At 38.1% G+C, this 21989-nt stretch overlaps 1 protein-coding gene across 2 annotated transcripts in view; it reads left to right on the top strand.

Annotated features, from left to right (window-relative positions):
• Nucleotides 1-21989, top strand: part of LOC114140902 (interleukin-1 receptor accessory protein-like 1) — a 219159-nt gene that overhangs the window by 55611 nt on the left and 141559 nt on the right. The window lies entirely within an intron of this gene.

The raw sequence follows: 21989 nt of genomic DNA, 5'->3' as shown, positions 1-21989 counted from the left end.
CTCTTCTTATATGCTACTGAGGCGGTTTATATATAAAATCATCTACTGTTATGTATAATATTGGTGTCTTTTGGTGGTGTATAATTAGTTCCCCTCATAAATTTCCATAGAGCGAGCTCTATTAATATTAATAACCTTTTGCTACTCTTGAATTAATCAACAAATGCTGATTATTGCTGCTTAAAGATAGTCTACATTAACATGTGATTTCCAATTACCAGCTTTTGTAAACCTCTGACTCCCAAAGTCAATTTTGACAAATTCAGGTTTTCATGAAATTTAACAGGATGTGGTTCCTATTTACAATTAAATAAAAGAGAAATCTGAAGATGTGCTTATTAAAAAAGACAGATTGTGTTGCACCTAACATTTTTTATTGTAATAATGTTTTAATTTGTCTGAAATATTTTTGCCATCATTAGTCTCCATCGGCATCAATCCCCTGATGTAACGTGTCACAATTTGTATTATTTTTGGATTGCAGTCATGGGGTCAAAGTCTGGTTATTCCTGCTATAAATCTATCTTTGTGTACATAATCCATTAATCGCAGTTCAAAATCATCCATTTTGATGTAAAGAGTTAATTGTGCAAGTAGAACCAAACTGCAAACAGCAAATCACTACAGTCCTGGAAGAATTCAGATTTATGTTGCAATTTTTGCTTCAGTTCTGACCAGCATTATGTGCACAGTCATACATCATTTACTTCATTAAAGTAGAAGTCTAAATCTTAACATGACATAATATGCCTCATCCCCCAGACTCAACCAGTCTGTGTACATTTGGCTTTTTCAATGCATTATTTGTTCCTTAAAAGTTTTTTAAAGCTAATGCTACACATGTCCTTCATGTGGTTCAGTTGTCTCAGACCTGGAGAAAAGCAGCTAATTATCATTAAAAGGAAGCATTTTCTTATCTGATGAAGTCCTTTCAACACTTCCCTGCTTGCAAGCTCTTTATTCTTCAGAAAACAAGAGTTTTGTAGGTGTGAATTGAGGCTCTTTTGTTTGAGAGAAAAGGGGTTGTAAAATTACTCATCCACTTTAAAAACCAGATAAAAAGGTCAGTCGTGATTTGTTTCGTAGAGTAGGTATTTAGGTGTTCTGGCTGTAAAACATTTTTTGTGCCCTTTAACATTTTGTACACATAAATTGCACTGTATTAGACAATTTCTACAGTAAAATCTACCTAGTGTTTGAGGGGGAAAAGCTCTGATTTACTCTTAGTTGTGTTCAATTCTTTAATCAATCGTTTATTTATTGTGACTGCTCAGGAGCTTTTAGCGTTTCTGCTTTGAACAATCAATTAATAATGTGGAGGAAGGGTGAAATACCATGTGTGTAGGTTAGATGGTGTTGTGATATGAGTCTGAGCCTTACTATTAAAATATGATTGATTAGTTGGCATCTGTCTTTACATGACTTATATTAACAATTAACATGGTTCTACACACTCCAATGCAAAGCACAACAAATATTCTCTATTCTCACCGCTTGGCATTACAAACTGCAAATGGCAGCCTTTGTGTGTATTTTTTTAAATTATTTATATCATTACTTTAACTGTGGGACTTGAAAAGCTGCCAACATTTTCACCTCAGCATGGTCATAACAGATAGGAATTAGAAAATTGCTGCTTTCCGATGGGGCATTTTGTTTTTTAAATTTCCAATTGCCATGTAACTGGCCAGACCAACCGCAAATGGGGCAACAACAATTTATCTAACCTACTTTAAAGCATAAATTGGAAGCAATTTATTTACATTTCTTTTGCACAGTGGTGAGGAAAATTAATTCAGTCTTAAAAGCATAAATCAAAAGACCAGAAGGCAATCTGTAATTATGGTAAAATGCTCTGAATTGATCCTGAGGGTAATCAGAAGGTCTAAAAGTGTAATATCTTCAGGGGTGTGGAAAATAAAGAAAGAAATATTTGGTTTGTCACTGCCCATTTTGTATGCTACACTGCTACTGAGAGAAGAGAAGCAAAGCACAGAGAAAACACTGTCTCTCAGGAATAATGTTGCGTTTGTGGTGGGGTGGAAGTATGGAGGGGTGTGGAGTGAAAACCAAAGTCAAGCTATTTGGGAATGTATTGTATCAGTTTAACAGAGGAATGACATCCCTAAGGAAAAGAAGAGCATACTTACGGCAAAACATGGCACAGTTTTCATCACACTTGAATGCATCCGTTTCTGGATGCGTGCAAGCAACTAAAGAAAATATTACATCTGACGATTTACTGAAATGGTTTACAGTATTGGTGGCCTCCAGTGTCAGAAATTGTCAGCAATAGTACATGGTTGTGAAATTTAGGCTTAATTTTTTAATAACAAACTGATGCTGAAAAAGGTTATAGGCTCAATTCTTGCTTCTTTCTGCCACCACATGTACTTATGCCCTTGGGCAAGGCACTTTACCACAAGATGCCTACCGATCTTTGTATCGATGTATAAATATAAGTTATTTTATTTGATGTATGCTGACAGTTTTAGTCTCTTTGTTTTAAAGATATAACACAAAATGCCAATGTTTGTCAGCGTAAAAATCTGAGTGTTTACTGTTGTATTTTCTATCATTTGCATATGCAAATATCCCTTTTTTATGCTAGGGTCTGCATTATTTGCATACATTGGCAAATAATGGTGCTAAAATTGTTTTATTATGATCATTCTACATTCAAATGTGCAAGAAATAATGGGAAGATTTGATACGTTGCTGATAGCCTGGTATTAGCGACTTGTTTACTTTATTATTTGCCAGCTAACATTATAATGATCATTATGTTCGTGCCGCCCGCATGATCCCAACATGATTGCCCTGTTCCAGCTAATGAAGCTTACTCGGCTTGCCGTGATACCTGTCACCCTGCCGCAGCCTGGCCTCGACTTGATTACCTCTGGTCCAAGTAATTTATTTATTTTCATTAACCGAAACATTAGATGTCTTTTCTTACCGGATGCAGGAATTCCGTTAATGAACATGCCAGTAAAAATGAGGATGAAAGCAGTAGTTAATTATCTCCTGGAACATTCTGCGGGGCAGATTAATTCTAATAAAAAAGAGGAGTCATTACCGCAGGCTTGACTTGTCGATCTGTTGATTTGAGAAGCTGTTTACAGGGTTCATAGGATAAGAAATTAAATTGAAATGTACCCCAGGACCTCATTATAATTACCACACCCTTGTGAAAAAGTTTTTTTTTTTGTTGTTGTTGTTGAGAAAAGTAGGAATTGTTTAGTATTTTACATACTTATTCCAAGTATACTTCATCATTTACTCTTGCTCAAATAACCTGAACAGTTATTAAGGTGTTACACTTATGGACGTTCACGAGAAACTGCATCAGGCGTTAAACCTGTGGAAAACAGAAAATGAGATTTACTGTTGTGTAAAAGATCTGAGCCAGCAGAGTTTTAGTTAACAGATCTCCTGCGATGGCGGTAGGTTTGCCATGGTTTTCTGTTGTTTTCTGCATGCTATTAACAAGACGGATGAGCCAAAAACGAGTTTTCTGACTCCTTTAGGTAATAGGGCCATTTATCTCAGGATCTAATATTCCTGATTGTTTGTAAAATAGTGGATCGGCGATGAAGTGGGAGGGGAGATTGGGTTTCGAAAGCCTCCTGACAGTCTCTAATCTGCATGTTTACTGCCTTCATTAGAAGATCATCAAGTGTAGCATCGATTGTGGAGTAGTCATTACGTTTGGAGTCATATATCCAGATTCAGCAGGAAACTTTGTAATCCAGAAGGAGCCATGTGTTCAAAAAGTCTGAACAAACTTGTTTCTTTTTATATGTATGTAAATGCAAATCTAGCTTTTTTGTAACTCTTCTAGTTGGGACCGTCTTATGGATAATCATGTTTGTAAGGTAATGGTTGTTTTAAACAGACTATCCATGTTTAAAATAGTGTATGTGCATCAAGAAGATACAAAGACAACACAATGACTGTTAAAATATTATATTTTGTGTTACAAATTCTACAAACTTATCTTCACTGTCAGACTATAACTGATATTAAATTAAAAAGTAAAATAAAATATGCTTGCATATGTACAAACCTGTCTAGATATACTATAGTAATGCCACTTTTGCAGTATATTTTCTCCACTTTATGCTCCACTCTGATGTATATCTGATGCCTTGGACCTTCATGTAGTCCTTCTTCTGATGAAAACCATTTGACAATGAGAATCCTCTGATGCTTTGGAAGCTATCTGACAATCTGACTGTGAGACACAACTAAGAACATCTTAGGAAAAGTGTACTGGATCAACAGAAATTTATTTAAAACTTATCAAATGCGTGTTGACTTTAATTATCTGTTTTATGCATATCCTCCATCTTTAAGGCGGTCAGTGATCGTACATTTGCCCAGGGTTTAGATTGGCATTTCTTATGTGACTGGCATATTTGTGGAAGTAAGTATGCATGTAAGTAGGGTAAAAAATGGCTACTATCTACAGATATAGGATTAATCATCTACAATATTGTATTCTCCTGCAATATTATGGTGGAATTGCCTTTGAGATCCCTACAATATTGCTTTAATCTAGTAAATCCTATAGTAAAAAGGCTTATAAAGATATCTGTTTGCATGTTGTCTATACAATAAAGATGGAGCTATTTTACAAAGACAATACCCAAATCGTTGACTTTGTCAAACAAATTTGCTTGACAAATTAGTTTAACAGTTTATCAAGCAATGTATTATTTTGGATTTCTCTGCAAAGTGCATCGTTGCGCTGTCAGGCATCTCTTCCTCTGGCTGTTTTCCCTCTTTTCCCATTTAAAAAAACCAAGAATCCAACATGGATGAGGAGCAGTTCTGAGAAACTATGGCTTAAATCACAGGCATCAAACTCCAGTCCTGGAGGGCCGGTGCCCTGCAACTTTTAGATGTGCCTCTGCTGCACCACACCTGAATTAGGTCATTAAGGCTCTGGAGAACTGATCTACACAAGGAGGAGGTAATTAAACCATTTCATTCCAGTGGTTTGTACCTGTGGCACATCTAAAATCTGTAGGACAGTGGCCCTTAAGGCCTGGAGTTTGAGACCCCTGGCTTAAATGTTAGTTCATCAATAGACAGGAAAGTGAAGTCTTCTGATATTCTCCAGGTTGTAGAGAAGGTCAGAACTATGTGGTGAGGTGTACAAACTTATTAATGCACTATTATTGTTTTGAACATAGCAGTATGTGTCTCACCCTAACATGAAACACATACAGCTAGCATGCTCACAGTTAGTGCTAATTCAATGTGTTGGCCTAAAACAGTCAATTAACTACGCAACATGCCAAATGGAGGTGATGAAAAGAACTCAAGGGTGGCCTTAAGCTCCTACGGCTGGTCCTGAAGTAATCCGTCGACACCCGCCCTTGCTTCTTCTCCCTTTACTTTCCTCCCCTCCTTTTTACCAAGTCTTCCCACTCTGCTGGAAGCAGAAATAGAGGAGGTGAAGAGAGGTAAGAAACCCTGTCTTGTTACATCATCACAACCTCCCATATTTTGTACGCTTTGTGCATGAAAAATTCATGTATTCCTCCCGCTTCCCACTTTAGCTGATCACTTAGAGGGGGGGATGTTGTTTTATTAGCGACTGAGCCTGGACTTGGATGGACTCGGGGCGGGAGAGGGGTGGTGAGGATCAAGGCCTTATAAAGCGGATGGATAGGATGATGGGGAAAAGAGAGGAGGATGCTCTCTGTAATCGTTGGCCAGCATGTTTAGTCATGGTCCTAGTAATCTCTGTTGACCTTGGCTGCTGCCTGGCTGACTGGATTTCTGCAGTGCTGCATTAATATGCACAGAGTTAAGAGATGTGCACTCAGCCTGTCTTTGAATCTGTTTGCCGTCTGTCTGTCTGTCCCCCCCCAAACCCTTCCTCCAACACGCCTAGCCCATCACACACGCACATGCCATCTCAGCCCCCTCTTTCCCCTTTTTCATACATTACTGGCAACCAGCTCCCTCTCATCCATTTAGCTTGCCTCTTCCCATACTCTCTATAAAAGAATCACAGACTTCAAAATTTATGATGGCATCTCAATTAGACTGGTGTCAGAATTTGGCAGGCTGAGGGGGTTTAGGGTTATTTTTATAGCATTCCTGCCTTATTAGATGATGTGCAGCTGAGCAAGATGGCAAAGACAAGAGATATGGAAGGGCCGAAGCAATGACAGAAAACATGAGCTCCACATGAACCTTGATATTTAATTTTTCTTTTCTCCTAAAACAACGGCAGCACAGTCCCATCGAATATTTCAGAAAAGATTCCTCATTTTGTGTCTACCTCTTTTAAAAGAAGAGTCAGAGGTTAGTGTCGGCTATTACATGAAGCATCCACAGAGGTACATGTATTATTTGGTCAGAAACTAATTTTGTAGACAACTGGCAGGGAAAGCCACTGTTCAGATGAAGAATAATGATGCTCTATTTTGTGTTTTTAATGCAAAGAAAATGTGAAAATAACTTCTCTAACACATCTCATTATTATGACTTAAAACTCCCCTCTTGTTCAACAAGACCTAGCAATGATACATTTCCATATTTCTTGTCAAGTGAAGTCAATTTCATAAAGTGCTAAAATCTGTGGCTTCATCTGGTCAAGTCAGATCCAGGGCTTAGGCTGATAGTTTCTAACCTCAACAATGTGTATTTCTGGTCAGGACTCTTGTTTTGATGTAACGGAGTATCTGCAACATGACTGCATCAAGTCTACACTAGATGTTTTGTGACATTTGTAGTAACCATCATGAGATGGGTATGCTCTAGTCATAAAATGATAGGCAAGCTCATCAAAAAGGGATATTCATTGAGGATATTAATTTGATTCTTAAGGGCCCGACCTTGACCTTTTACATATGTGCCAAATTCTGATCATACCTTTTAAATTTAGCTTCTGAAACCAATATAGATGATGTTGTTTTAATCTGCTATTATCCAATTTCACTGATATTGCACAAAACCTTACCTTAATTTATCTGCACTTAGCTGACATAATTTCCATCCAGTGTGATCTACCTGAGTTTACATGTTAGTGGTTTAAATCCAACCTACAGTCATGGCCAAAAGTATTGAGAATGACACAAATATTATATTTTCACATGATCTGCTGCCCTCTGGTTTTCATGTGTGTATGTCAGATGTTGTCTTCACATACAGAAATACAATTGCAATCATATTATGAGTAACAAAAGCTTTTAATGATAGTTAGAATGAGTTAATGCAGCAAGTCAATATTTGCAGTGTTGACCCCTCTTCTTCAGGACCTCTGCAATTCTCCCTGGTATGCTCTCAATCAATTTCTGGACCAAATCCTGACTGATAGCAGTCCATTCTTGCACAATCAATGCTTGCATTTTGTCAGAATTCCTAGGTTTTCGTTTGTCCACCCATCTCTTGATGATTGACCACAAGTTTTCAATGGGATTAAGATCAGGGGAGTTTCCAGGCCATGGACCCAAAATCTCTATGTTTTGTTCCCTGAGCCAGTTAGATATCACCTTTGCTTTATGGCAAGGTGCTCCATCATGCTGGAAAAGGCATTGTTCATCACCAAACTGCTCTTGGACGGTTGGGAGAAGTTGCTCTCGGAGGACATTCTGGTACCATTCTTTATTCATGGCTGTGTTTTTAGGTAAGACTGTGAGAGAGCCGACTCCCTTGGCTGAGAAGCAACCCCACACATGAATGGTTTCAGGATACTTTACAGTTGGCATGACACAAGACTGGTGGTAGCGCTCACCTCGTCTTCTCCGAACAAGCTGTTTTCCAGATGTCCCAAACAATCGGAAAGGGGATTCATCAGAGAAAATGACTTTACCCCAGTCCTCAGCAGTCCACTCCCTGTACCTTTTGCAGAATATCAGTCTGTCCCTGATGTTTTTCCTGGAGAGAAGTGGCTTCTTTGCTGCCCTCCTTGAGACCAGGCCTTGCTCCAAGAGTCTCCGCCTCACAGTGCGTGCAGATGCACTCACACCTGCCTGCTGCCATTCCTGAGCAAGCTCTGCACTGCTGGTAGCCCGATCCCGCAGCTGAAACACTTTTAAGAGACGGCCCTGGCGCTTACTGGTCTTTCTTGGGCGCCCTGGAGCCTTTTTGGCAACAATGGAACCTCTCTCCTTGAAGTTCTTGATGATGCGATAGATTGTTGACTGAGGTGCAATCTTTCTAGCTGCGATTTTCTCTCCTGTTAGGCCATTTTTGTGCAGTGCAATGATGACTACACGTGTTTCTTTCGAGGTAACCATGGTTCAGAGAAGAGAAACAATGATGCCAAGCACCAGCCTCTTTTTAAAGTGTCCAGTGGTGTCATTCTTACTTAATCATGACAGATTGATCTCCAGCCCTGTCCTCATCACCACCTACACCTGTGTTAATGGAGCAATCACTGAAACAATGTTAGCTGGTCCTTTTAAGGCAGGGCTGCAATGAAGTTGAAATGTGTTTTGGGGGATAAAGTTCATTTTCTAGGCAAATATTGACTTTGCAATTAATTGCTGTTACGCTGATCACTCTTTATAACATTCTGGAGTATATGCAAATTGCCGTTATAAAAACTGAAGTAGTAGACTTTGTAAATATTAACATTTGAATCATTCTCAAAACATTTGGCCATGACTGTAGTAAAGAAAACACCATACCAGAAAGAGTAAATCAGTACCAAGCAGGCCAATTTTATACTTGGATATTTAAGAAAAACAACTGCTATTGTTGCAATTGTCTTATTATGATCACTTAGCGGCGATGGTCTAAGGTACGGTTTTGCTGACATACTTGTGAGCCAGTTTTAACATGTGATCAATACATGAGTCACTGCCTCTTATCCAGTGTCGCTGCTGCACCTATGTGTTTTAGTTGGAGTTGTTTTTTCCTGGCTGTGTGCCCTTTCTAGTGTCATCAGTTGAGTTCAAAGGTGAGGGTTATAATTGAACTTCTTATGCTTTTTTCCCCACCCACAAAGCTCCAAGAGTCATTGCAAAAAACGGCTTCATTTTTAACAAATTTATCATCCCATAATCTTCTATGCTCTTGCAGAACTGGCATATTAATGGTCGTGAACAATAACTGTGGTCTGTGCATATTTTCTGTAAAAAGAAACATTTAGTTGCCTTTTGTTTTTCTTATGGTTGCTTAGTCTTAGTATTAGGCTGTTGAAGTCAAATCATTGTTTGGTTGTATGGTTACAAATTGTTCAAAAGTGCCAATAATGGTACAAAGCATCTCAAGACAAACCTTGAAAACAATGACCTTTGTTTTCAACCAATGCTTTTCAGTGATTAACAAGAGCACTGAAAAAAAATCTGTTTTTCTGAATAAAAAACAGCAAATTTAAGAATTTTAAAGCTTTATAAGTTAGCACTTCTAAGCTCTTGAGTTATATTTAACTTCATTGTCATCTTTACCTATTTTTTGGGTGTTGCAGTTGGCAGCGTTGGTAGTGTTTTTTTATCTTCAAAAAACTACAGTTTGAACATCTTTGGTGTTTTTGCAAACACTAGGTTTTATCTCTGCAAAAAAATTTCCATCACTATCCAAAAATCTGGAGGAACTGTTAGTTCTTGAAATATGGTGGCCTCATCACATTCAGATCCGATCTCTCTTGTTTTGACATTTGTTTTTGAAGCAATTGTTAAATACCAACTTTCGCACCTTTTTTGCTTTGTATTTTCTTAAAATGCCTCACTTACCTTGCAGCAGCTGGAATGACATCTCTGTTTTCAAATATGAGTCAGTTTAAAGAGCTGAACGAACAATGGATTAATACAGTGTGCTCATCTACCTCTGTGGATAATTTGTTTGTGTTGAATTATCCATTGTTACCCTGACTGAACCTGCACTTCCTACCAACACAGTCGCTGTTTTTTTGTTGGCTGTCTTTTGTGAATCTTTCCTTGGTTTTAGCTATTTATTTTAAAAAAGTAAATTCTGCAAAGCCAGTTTTGGGTTTATGAATCAGCACTGATGAGTCGGCGAGTTAAATTACAGGGATTATTTCCTTCAGTAAGATAAGAATCACCCTTTTGTTTAACCTTTTTAGCACTGTTCCACCACAGCTCTCTGGCTTCCCCTCAGACGGTCATCCATCTAGAGCAGTGAACCCCTGTTTAATTAATTATGTATATGCAAATGTATGCTCTTAGCACCAGGATCTCAATTTCCATTTTCTTGGCCTTTTCTACTTCTTTCCTTATCCCCCTATTCTGCAACCGCACAAGGATTTATTGTTAATTCAAATACATAAAGTTTCTAATTTGCTGACATTGTAAATTATGTTTTTAACTGTTGCACATCTCTGTGCCCAAAATGGCTAAAATACCTCATGCATTTTCACTTTTGTTTGTCTGGACTATGCATTATTAGATACATTTGGCGAGAGAAGAACGAGTGGAGAACATGTTAATGGAAGTTTAATGCAGAGTTTCTAATTGGAGCAGAAAATGATGGCTTATTTTAAACTAGGAAAACAAACTGGTTGTTATTAGCTGGATGGCTAAAAGATCGGAAAATTATAGTTTGTGTATTCAGAGAGCTGTTATGTAACATGGAAAGTAGTTTAAAAATGGCAATATTTGCCTTGTTGGTCTCTTTTTTCTACTACTCTGATAGTTGAAAGTCATTTTATCCTTAATGCAAACACTTTCTGCTTGATTCTTGTATTTAGAGTTTGCATCATTCTCATAGAACTAATCATCTAATTCAGCTGCTTGCACTAAAACCAGCTTTAAATTACTTGTTTTAAATGACTTGCATAGGTTGCCATTCAAAATTTATGTTATGAACAACACATTGAATTGAATTTGTGTCTTGAGAGCATTGTCATCCATAAGTCACTCTCTCACTTTTTACCATGTCCTACAGCAACAACATCCATACTGAAGAGTGTTGTTTGTGCTTTGTGTTAGCATATAAGCACGATTATGTTTACTGATGCAAAGTGGACATTATTATGTTTCTAGTTGACTAATCAGGGTTGGTTAAACTTGAAACTGGTTGATTACAGTGACCAACCAATCTGTTGCATTAATAACTAGATTTTTTTTGTCAATTTTATTCTCGGCTGTGAGTGTTGGAGTTGAGGCCCAATGTTCTCTTGCTCAACGCTGTGTGACCCTCACCTGCACATGTAATATTCAGTAAAGTCCCGGAAGAGAACTTTTTTATTATACCACATCACTTGAGAACTTTAGTCAGACTTTCATTAAATAACGGAAATAATCTCAAAGCAGTGACATTTTCCTGCTGGAAAACTGTCACTTTGATGCCTTCTTTATATATTAAAGTTTTTTTTTAGATAGATTTATTTAACAGGGCAAGAAGCTTTGAAGCATACAGGCTTCCAGTGTTGAGAAAATGACACATTTCATGAAACTTTAATCACAAAAGCTGGCAAACATACATTTTAAGACCCTGTTTGTTCTAATTTCCCTTTTCTTTTCTGAATTTTTTTTGTTTTTGCTATTTCCCTCACTGACTTATAAGAATATACTGTCCCATTCTGAACAATCCAATGCAGCTATTTGACTTGCAAAGAGGACAAGGCCAATGCCTTGTGCAGAAAAGGGGGTTGCAGGGGGTGGTAAGAAATACATCTGCATTTTCAGGAAACATCCCCGCCAGCTGTCAACCCTTCTTTATGTCACAGGCTTAACATTGTCACAGAGAATGAGTGCAGCGCTCCGTATTATCCAGTTTGTAATTGAATTGTAGCGAGAGGTAGGTTGGTTATCAGTGTACAGCAGGTAGTTTTTGTTCCAGTGTTTGACAGTAATGTCCTCTAATGGGAAGCCCTGGCTCTACTCTGGTTCCAGGCCGCTAGGTTTCCCTGAATCCCCATCTGCTTGTTTATGTGGGTGTGTGTAGAAGGGGTGTGCAAAGTTTAGTTAGTGTAGTTGTGCTCTGTGAATTCAGGGATACAATCAGACTTGTAAAATTTCATTACAAATCCGCAGTGTGTTTGGGTGAAACCTTCCACAAACCTCTGAACTTCAGTCAACAATCGCTAATTTTCTTATGAAAAATTTCACCTTGATGACACATCTACCCAGAAACTGAGTCATAATCTACAATTTACGTCTGGTGAGTTAGAGCCAAAGGCCTCAAGTGATTTGTGGCATTGAGGTTTTTCCATCTGTGACTTTTAGAGATCTCTCTGTCCTTGTGAAACTCCAATAATTTCACAATCCTCCTCCTCTCACAACCTTGCCTCATCCTCCCACTTTTGCACTAAATAAATGGAGATAGAGTAGTGGCAAAGCAGAGGTAGAGTAGGGGAAATGGTGATGCGGTAGTTAACCATGTGGGAGAAACTAAACAAGGTCAGAGTTGACATACTAGAGTTGACACCAGCGCCCATCAGGTCCATACCCTCTGCTTGCTTGGCTACATATTCTTGCCATCTTATCATTTCACAGACGGCTGACTCAGTGGCCGATGTGACAAGGCTCTCTATCCATCTGGGTACGCTCTATTTTCACCAACGCTTATTTTGCGGGGGCATCGGAGCACAACGCCCAAATGGTGTGTCGGTGTCTGTAGTGGACCGGTGTGGTCTGAGTCACCGGCTGATGCACCCACACTGCCATGATACAGCACAGAATAACAGGCTGGCAGCGCTGCCGGCGGAGGCAGTGCGACCAGTTCTCCATGTGTATGTGTTTGTTCTCGCTCAGATTCTCGTTCCTGTGTGGGTGGATGAGAACGTTTGTGGAGGGGGGGGGGGATCATCTTATGTGCGCAGTCATGTCTGCAATGCAGCACTCGTGTTTTTTTTTTTTCTCAGGAGTCGGTATTGTTTATATTGTGTGTCTCGACGCCTCCCAAGGCTGTTAGTTAGATGAGAGGATTACTGGCGCCGTGGGGAACAGAAGGATGATTTTCTGATGATATAGTGCTCTCTCCAGAGGTGAAACCCTGCTCACAATAGGCTCTTTGTTAATTCTGCTTTTTGTGTAACGTTCCCATAAAACGGGCAAAAAATAGCAAGTAAACATGAAAATAGACCCTGTTTTCTTATATACCATTAAATTCCCATTAGAAACAATAACTCACATAATCAACACTCCTAGGACTATATTGAGAGTGAGGCAGATGCAGTTCTCTCAACAACTCAGACAAGGTTAGATTGCCAAATTGTGTTATACGGAAGCAATTTCGATTATTAAGCTATCCTATTGTTCAGTAAATTAATAGAGAGCACCTGTTTTAACATTTAAAAGTCGATTTTATTGTCAACTTTCCATTTAGATGTTTATTGCAGTTTTATTCAACATTGGTAGTAAAGTATATATATATTTCATATTGAATCTGTACTCACACTTCACTTCTTGTACTTGAAACCACTCTGGGCAACACTATTTTCATTAGTCTTCTCAAAACTACAATTACAAAGTGTTTATTCAGAGGCTTAGAACCGTGGTAACACAGACCACTACAGGACATCCTTTCTGCCTACAGCCATCACCATCTGCAACAACTCTAAATCTCTAATCTCTTTCCACCCATAGTTAGGTGATAGTTTGCTGTTTTCAGTCAGCGTAAAATGTTTCCTATACTATACAACAATAATAAAAACCTGGATAAACATACCTTATTTTCATTGTCCCTGTAATTTTCTTCACCGCAAGGATCCAGATGGTGAAGTTTGACCCTTTAACATCAACTACTTTTGTGCTTCCTGGTTCCCTTTGTGTTTAGAGTTGAGATTACAGACAGCAGGGACCTTTCTTGAGGTCTTGGCCAATCAAGGGAGCAGAATCCAATACCAAAGGAAAAAACCTCAAAGTTTGTGGCCAATGTTTATGGTTAGGAACCCCCCACCTCCCCCCTTTTTTTTCTTTTTTTTCAATCAGATATGGGTATTTGCATATAAATAACAGTCCAGTGACTGTCAAAAAGAGAGGGACTTAGAAAGAGAGAGGTAAATAAGAAATGAAGACAAAGTGTCATAAGTAAAGACGGGGGCAGATTGAACTGTTTTATCTGCTGGTGAGGAACAGGAAACCAGACTGGAGGTAAATGTCACCATGATCATTTAATAGGGTCAGCAGCTACAATCCCCAAGAAAGAATTTAATTTCTTCTTTGCTATTCATTTTAAAAACCAAATTTTTCTTTACAAAATGGAAATCCTGCCTTTTAAATGTAATTTTATGAAAATCTGAATGTGTAGTTACAGTACATTTCTTGTGAAATAAGGATGTTAGCGATGACAGAGAACTAAAGGTTCCCATTCAAACCAGTCCTTGGGCTTTCATTTGATCATGAATATCTGACTTGTTGTACAACGTCTTATTGTCCAGACTTACTTGCTTCTGACTTTTTAGGTGATCAGAGAGTGATTTCACAATGTTTAAATCTGCTCTGAATCATTAGCTGCTTGTTCTGTTATTTCAAGTTTAGACCTGATTATTTGAGTGTCTATTTTGCTTCACTTAGCTGTGCTTGGTTTGATATTGTCAGACTTGGTCTTCAGCTCCTTTATACCAAAAAAGGAGTGATAAATCACTGGAATGTTTCATAAGACACAAGTTGTGGACCAGAGAGTCTCACAAGGAGGATCTGAAACTGAAAACTGACAGAGACAAACAATACATGTTACCAGTGAGGAAAGAGGCTGCCAGCTTTTCTCTGTCCTGCTGAGCAGGCCTGGCACTATATACCAGGACCGATTCAAAACGGCAAACTTCCCAGGAACCGATGCCCACCAAGCCTGCAGGGCTGGTCCATTCTCTTTCTTGTTGTCTTTCTTGTTGTCATCCCTTTGTTCATTGCCAACAAAGGGATGCATGGTGTTGCTGTTTCTGGCCTTGAGCAAGACATCAGCACCTTTATTTAAGCATGAGCATTCACACTTATTCCATTGCAAAAGTATTCATATGTGTTCAGTATTTTTTACATTTTATGTTCTAATCCATAGTTGTGGTTCACTATTCCAGGTTATTGTAGATTCTTTGTGTCTCCATATTGCCCATAATGGCGGCCATTTGCAGTTCCTTGTTGTGGCTGTGCCATTCCACCAGCAGCATGCAACCCTTAATTACCTGCCTGTAATTTAGATTTTTATTCTCATTATCCTCATTGCATTGGCTCTTATTTGTTAAGGTGCCCTACGGTGGGTATCTAGCTGTGACTGTTCATGCATATGTGTGCAAGACACCCTTTGCTGATTGCTGATTGCTGCATTGGCTGATGACTCAGTCCTTTTTTTTCCCAACCTGCTGGATGTACTTCAAACACACTGGGTAACCTCCTCCTTTCCCCACTGGCAGCCAAGAGGTTACCGTCCCCACACATCAGAGCTATTTTCCTCTTAATTGAGACCCACTCTGCTGCGACAGCATTTTCACAAGGTGGAAAATGGCAGGTCAAGACATCAGGACATCTCTCTCCTCTAAGACTCTGTCCCTTTGGCAAAAGTGCCTGTGATGTTGATAAGTTCCTTTGGGGATCTTGGAGCTCCTCCAGCTCAGATGCTACACCTCTTAAGGGCATGTAAAGGTTGGTGTCTTGCTACCTCATTGGTTGTATGCACAACAACCGCTCTTGTGTGTTTATTCAATCAGCCTAGGTCTAAAATATGCATGTTGTTCCGATTGAATTACGCCAGAGATTTTATGGAGAAAAATAGTGGTAAACCACCTTGTCGAGTCGCTATGAGAGAGCAGACACTTTGAGGGAGTCTCTGTGGTGACCTGAGTCAATCTGCATCTGATTACCCCGCAACAGACCTGTAACCCAATTCATGGGCTCATCGCCTCCTCTCCAGGAGCACCGGATAAATGGCTGCTTTTGCTTATATGACACTAAAGCGTTGACGAAACGCAGGGACATAATATTTGTTTCACTTTATTTCATCCACCTATAAACCTGCATTTGTTTTCAATGACAAACCTCTGTGCTGTATCTTTTTAGCAGTAATGACATGATTCTTTTTATATGCTTGCTCTAGGTTTTATGTGTGTTTTATGTCTAGGTTTAATTACTCCAAATGGCATTGCCTTTAAAATTGGCATCCTAATTTTTAGGAAGTTTCCTTTTATATCAATTATTCGCTTGTACATCCAGATGTCTACATTTAATTCAATATTTGATGTCCAGAAATCTGCTATGAATTTTCTGGACTAGATAGTACATGAGCACAAGGCATCTGATGGTTTCCAACTAGTGATGAAATTCTATCTTTGGAAAACCTAGAAGAGGAGGAGACAGAAGGAGCATTTTCTGTGAGTCTCTAACTTGAAGACTTAAGCAAAACCGGCACCTCCCTCAGGAGTTTAAAGTTGCTCAGGCCTCGTCTTCCTGAATGAATACTTGTGTTTACATAGACAATATTTCTGCCCCAGAAATTACTAATGGCTTCTTAAAGTCATTAGTAATTAAAATTGTATATCAAACTTTCTATCACTAGAATATATGATCAAACTGCCGAGGAGCTCTGTTAAACATTATCAGTAAATGGAAGCAGCTGAAAATCTTAATTTTCTACACATAATCAGTCTTTATTTTGCACAGGACTGTTTAAATACACTACTGTAATGTAGCTGCTAAAATGGACAACTTCTGAAATCTATACATTCATTTGCTTTTAACTTTCTTGTATGTTATTTAGCTCTGATAAGCCAATATTCATTGGAGAATAAGTTAGTCAAGAACAGATTTTGATTTAATAAATAAAAAAGGAAATCCTCAGTTGTCAACCAACATTTTTGTTGGTTGACAAAAAGACAAACTTTGGTTAAATGTTTTCTCTTACCTGAGGAACATACAGTATGTTGTCATGTTGTGGTGGTCTGGCTGCTGACTCTCTGCTAGACCGGTCTGTCAGAGCTTTGCTATCTATCAAAAGTTTCCTTTGTTTTTCCAAAAGTTTCATCATTCTGAGGTGAAGCTTGTGTTGAATAGAGAAACAAGAGAGAATCACTTATTTATTTCATTCACGGATCTGAGTGACTTTTCAAGTTGGATTTTTGGGGTAAGATGAAAGTGCTATGTCAACTGTATTAATAAGCTATAAGGTAAATAAAACAAAACACCTTGGAAAGACTGATTAGAATGTATTTACATTTCATATTTTACATACAATATCTAAGTTCTTACTATATTTTGTACAATTATATTTTGCTTAATTGCAAAGTTAAGTCAGACAAAAACCTACAGTTCTTATTTAAACATTTATTTCTATTAAATCCAGCAAATATTTGTTCCTGAATCATTTGGCATAAGTTAATTACTTTCAGTTACCATTTTGTTTCTTATGCTGGGACCTTGGCCATTCGCAGAGTAATTGTCCTATTTTTTGCGGGTTATGGGAGTTTATAGATTTGCTCTGTCTCTAACGCAGCTGATGATGGCGCGAGTTGCTTCAAAGCTGCTGGAGTTGTTATCTCTCGGCAGATTGGCGCGTTCCCTCACCAATTGCTGCGCAGTCAAATGGAAATGTGTCGAGTCGGGAAATGATAATCGAGTTCAATTAGGCTTTGTACCATGTTTGTATTCTGCCAACAGATTATCCAGAATCCCTACCCTCTCCGAGAGAAACAATAAACCTCTGTCAAAAGTCTGAAATGGGCAATTTCAGGAAAGGTACCGATAACAAATATTGGCACTGCCAAGCTACTCATGGCGTTATTAGAGACAAATATAGCGAAGCTTTTGAAACAGCTTGGCTGGAGTTCACTCTTGAAGGAAATTAATTTCCAATTTTTGTCTCCTTTTTTACTCTCGAAGCCACTCGCTGTAGTGGAATGCCTCATGCTTCCATGGAGAATTTTAAATATGCCAGACCCAGAATTTGATATCATACATATTTTCAAAAATAATAAGAACACAATAACATTTTTCCCAATTAGCACTGATATGTTGAAACACTAATTTTATTACAAAGTGAAAAAATATATATATATATTTCCAATTTGCTCTTCTTATTCTGACATGTAAGATGAGAAATATCTGAATAAAATAGTTTCCCTCGTATAAAACAGTTTGCCAGCTCTTTATGTTCTAGCTGGATCCTGCGTGTGTGACCTTTTACACCTCTTTTTTTTCTGCTGTTTTTATTAGTGGCGAGCGTAAAACACTTCAGAGTCTCAATTAGCACTTACAATTAGAAGTGAAACCATCTTGGCAGCGCTCGCCTTACTTTAAGCCTTCAAGTTATTATCGTCCACAAACTAATTAGCAAGTTCTTGATAAGCGAGGGGTAGGCCCTCTGTTTCCATAGTAACGGTTAATCACAATGAAAGGATTGTGCTGGTGGGCAGGTCACAGAGCACACCGACTTCCTCTGCATTTGTTTTATGCTTCACTTCATTCGCAGCTCTAAAATTTTGTGCACTCGCAAGGCCATTTCATGTTGACTTGCTTCAAAAAGATGAATTTAAAAAAGAGAAATTCGACACGAGTTCATAGTTGAACACAAGTGTTGTATCAGACGGTCGTACATCATTGCTGATTATTTCTCATCATATTGATACCTCCAATGAGGGAGCATCAGCTGATATTTTTATTGTGAAATTAACAGACTCTAAAGTCTCCTTGTTTGCATAAACAAATCTATTATCATTTCATCATTTATTTGTCTATTAGGAGTGTTTAAGTGACAAAGTTCGTTGTTTTTAGTTTTTAAAAATTGTCTCTGTTGCTAAAAGGATTCTCTGCCATCGCTGAAGTGAGAGATGGATAATTGCCTGCTGAACAGAAATCAAACAAGCAAATTGAGTGCAAGCAGATGGAAGCCCCTAAAGCTGCAGATAAACTGTTGAAATTGTTGGTTTTCACTTTAGTGCAAACTGTGTGCAACATGTATGTGTTTTTCTTTCTAAAGAAGGCATTTTATAAAAGGGGGATGCCTATGAGTCACAAATTTCAGAAATATCAGGAAATTAAATTTTACAATTGCACAAGAAGGCACCTGTTTCTAGGTTTCTTTTCCCTTCAAGCTAAGAATCAATATGCCAAACAGCAGCAGATATTTTGAAAAGCCTTACATTAGTAGTGAATCACATTCTGATGTTTTTAAGCTCTTAAAAGATAGCAGATGTGTTTCTGTAACTTTTAATCTGATAAACCAACACCAAACCTTGTTAATTGAACTTTTTAACAAACCAGCTGTATACTTTCAGTCAATTTATATTCATTACTCACAGGGTAAAACGTTGTATCTATTTGGCGTAATGTTTTGAGCACAACTCATTTAAACTGGTTTTGATTCCTGGTACAAACTCAACCTTGCGCCATAAAACACCCGATGGGTTTACAATGGGTGAAGTTCTTGACCTTCCCAGAAAGTTAACATTTTATAATATTTATATTGTGTGTGTCCTGGGAAGATGAGCAATTTTTAAGTAAAGTACATCCAGTACATCTTGTCATGAAATATACCCACAGAGTGATTCTACCATCACACATCTCAGTTGTTGAAGTGTCCTTAAGTCTGAAAGTCTATTTTTGTCACTTTCAAACATATTTAGTCACCAAACAGCTCAATGTTTGTCTCCGCTGATCATCACATTTTCTCCAGATGGCATCCGGTTTCTGGAGACTACGAGTTTCATTCAGTTTTGCAGGAGGCACTTCTTTCCTTATTGGCAAGGCTTTGTCAATGTTGATGTCAACCTCGCTTCACTGAGGCCAGTGAAACTAATGTTCCAGCTCATGATTAACTTGAGCCTTTGTTGTTTATGGGTTCTTCCTTAAAACCGTAACCAATTGTATGTCCTCTGTGGGTTTGAGCTGGGTAAAATGGTACTAATGCATGGGTGTTCCAGTAGAATAATTCTATAATATTTCCTGAAAATCTTGTTAAAATGTGTCGAGTATGCTTCCTGGAATATTGGTTTGTTGCCAAAGTTAGCTGTACTGAACAACTAAAACTGAAACCATGAGTGATAGGTCTGTTACAAAGAATCACTTCTGAAAGTGCAACCATGTCAATAGGTGTGCAAAAACAAATTTGATTCTGTTAAGGGCAATAAAGCACATGTTGTGTTTTTGACACGTGGTGGGTATCAGTATGTTTAAATTTAGACTTTTAGTGCTTTAATATTATGTATAATATATGTATAATGTATTATGTATAATATATTATCTAAATACCTTGTTGGTATGCCAGCTAGCAGTGCTCATTGTGATTGTGATCAAGATGCAATTTACTACATGTGGAAATTTGACTTTGAAATAGAAACAGTTTAGAACAACAACTTTAAATTGAAAATCAATGATATCCGTTTCTATGATCAGTGTACGTGACTGAAACTAGACCACTACGAAGCTTAAAATGCTCCTTCCCTCAAACAATCTGTCATATTATGTCACATTTTTCATGTTTCTGTCTTTTATTTTCTTCACTTCAGCACACGCAGTACCAACATACGTCACTCTTGCTATTCTCAACCTGACATTTAAAATCCCACACAAAACGGTGCGCCAACATGAATACGCAGTTAACCACTTCAACAGTAACCCCCCCTATGACTGCAGTGTGCAATCCACCCCTCTGATTGGCAGGCAGGTTGCCTGTCTGGTGAATAAAATATTTATAGATGCTCAATTATCCAAGCCTGTTGTGTCTGACACAGCTGTGCTTGCCAGATGTTTTTATTTAAAGGAAGAGGCATGAAGCAAGGTGAAGTCGGGGGGAAAGGGTGTTCAGAAACCCTCCCATGCTTAGCATCTTTATTCTAGACTATATGCAACAACAATCTTGTAAACATATGAAATATCTCAAAGTTAATTGCATTTCTTTAATAAACAATTTTAGATATGTTTGAAGCTTTTGTTCGGGTTTCCTGATATTAATTAGCTGGCTTTTTAAAATTCAGACTCACTCATCATTTATAAAATTACAGTCATCCCAATAATGTGTTTAATTAAAAGGATGGAAAAAAGAAACGTTTGGCTCTAAAGAGTCACTGTGAGAGCTTGTTGAGAATTAAAGCAACTGCTACCATTTTTCTGAATATGTCAAGGCTGTGAGTTTCTCAAATAAAAAATCAAAGGGACTCTGTTTTCCCCATCACAATATTTCCCTTGTGGCAAAACTAGAAGCTGAAATGTGTTTTACATTTTAGAATCAAGTATTTATTTTAAGGCCAAAGTGACATTGTTTGTACCGGATCAAACCTCTTATTTATGTTGTAGTTGAGTACTCAAGAATAACAGGCAACCCTACCTCATGCATTTTAACATGCTCTCATCTTTATTAGATTTTTTTACTTCCTTTATTAAGATTTTTTTGTTTGTTTTTCCCTGAATTTATATTTTTTAATCAAATTTTGAGGGGACATTTGGCTAACTGTGTTGCTTTAAATGTCTTGTATAATGATTATTTTATTCAAACAAATTTTTAAAAATCATATATAAACAGTTGCCCCATAAACATAACTTGTATAAACTCTAAAACAGATTTTGAATTCTCCCAGAACATGGACTACATTTTTAATGCCCTACCCGATGTACATCGTTTGATCTGGTTCTCCAAAGTGAACCATCTCTAGGGTAGGTTGTGCATGTGGAGGTTACCATGGTGATTGCATCCCAGTTAGATGTGAGCCAGCATTGTGTTACCAGAATCCCATGCTTGAGCCTGGGGCTATTAGCCGAGGTCTTAGAGTTGCCATGTAATACTCAGGAAACCTTAGAGCTGCTTCTTTTTGCTCTTTTTTTATTCAACAGCATGAACCCTATGCCAACCATCTTGGATGCTTCACCGCCTGCAGAAATATCAATCAGTCATACAATGTCCGTGTGAGTCTCCATGAGTGACTCCTGCGGAGATTAAAGGGTATATTTCTCACCTTAAGATGGATAATTATGGGAGCAGCTGAACCGTTTCCATACCTACTCTGCATTACAAATTCAATTATGACTTTATCTTCAAAGAATTTTTACTGATACTTGTGAGCTTGTTGAGATATTCTAATAGGAGGGCACCTGTGGCTTTGTACTTTGGCCCTCGATATAGCAGAAGATATGATAATCCTG

Source organism: Xiphophorus couchianus, chromosome 24 (assembly GCF_001444195.1).
Source record: "Xiphophorus couchianus chromosome 24, X_couchianus-1.0, whole genome shotgun sequence".
NCBI classification, from domain to species: domain Eukaryota; kingdom Metazoa; phylum Chordata; class Actinopteri; order Cyprinodontiformes; family Poeciliidae; genus Xiphophorus; species Xiphophorus couchianus.
This window is presented reverse-complemented; position numbering and strand designations above follow the sequence as displayed.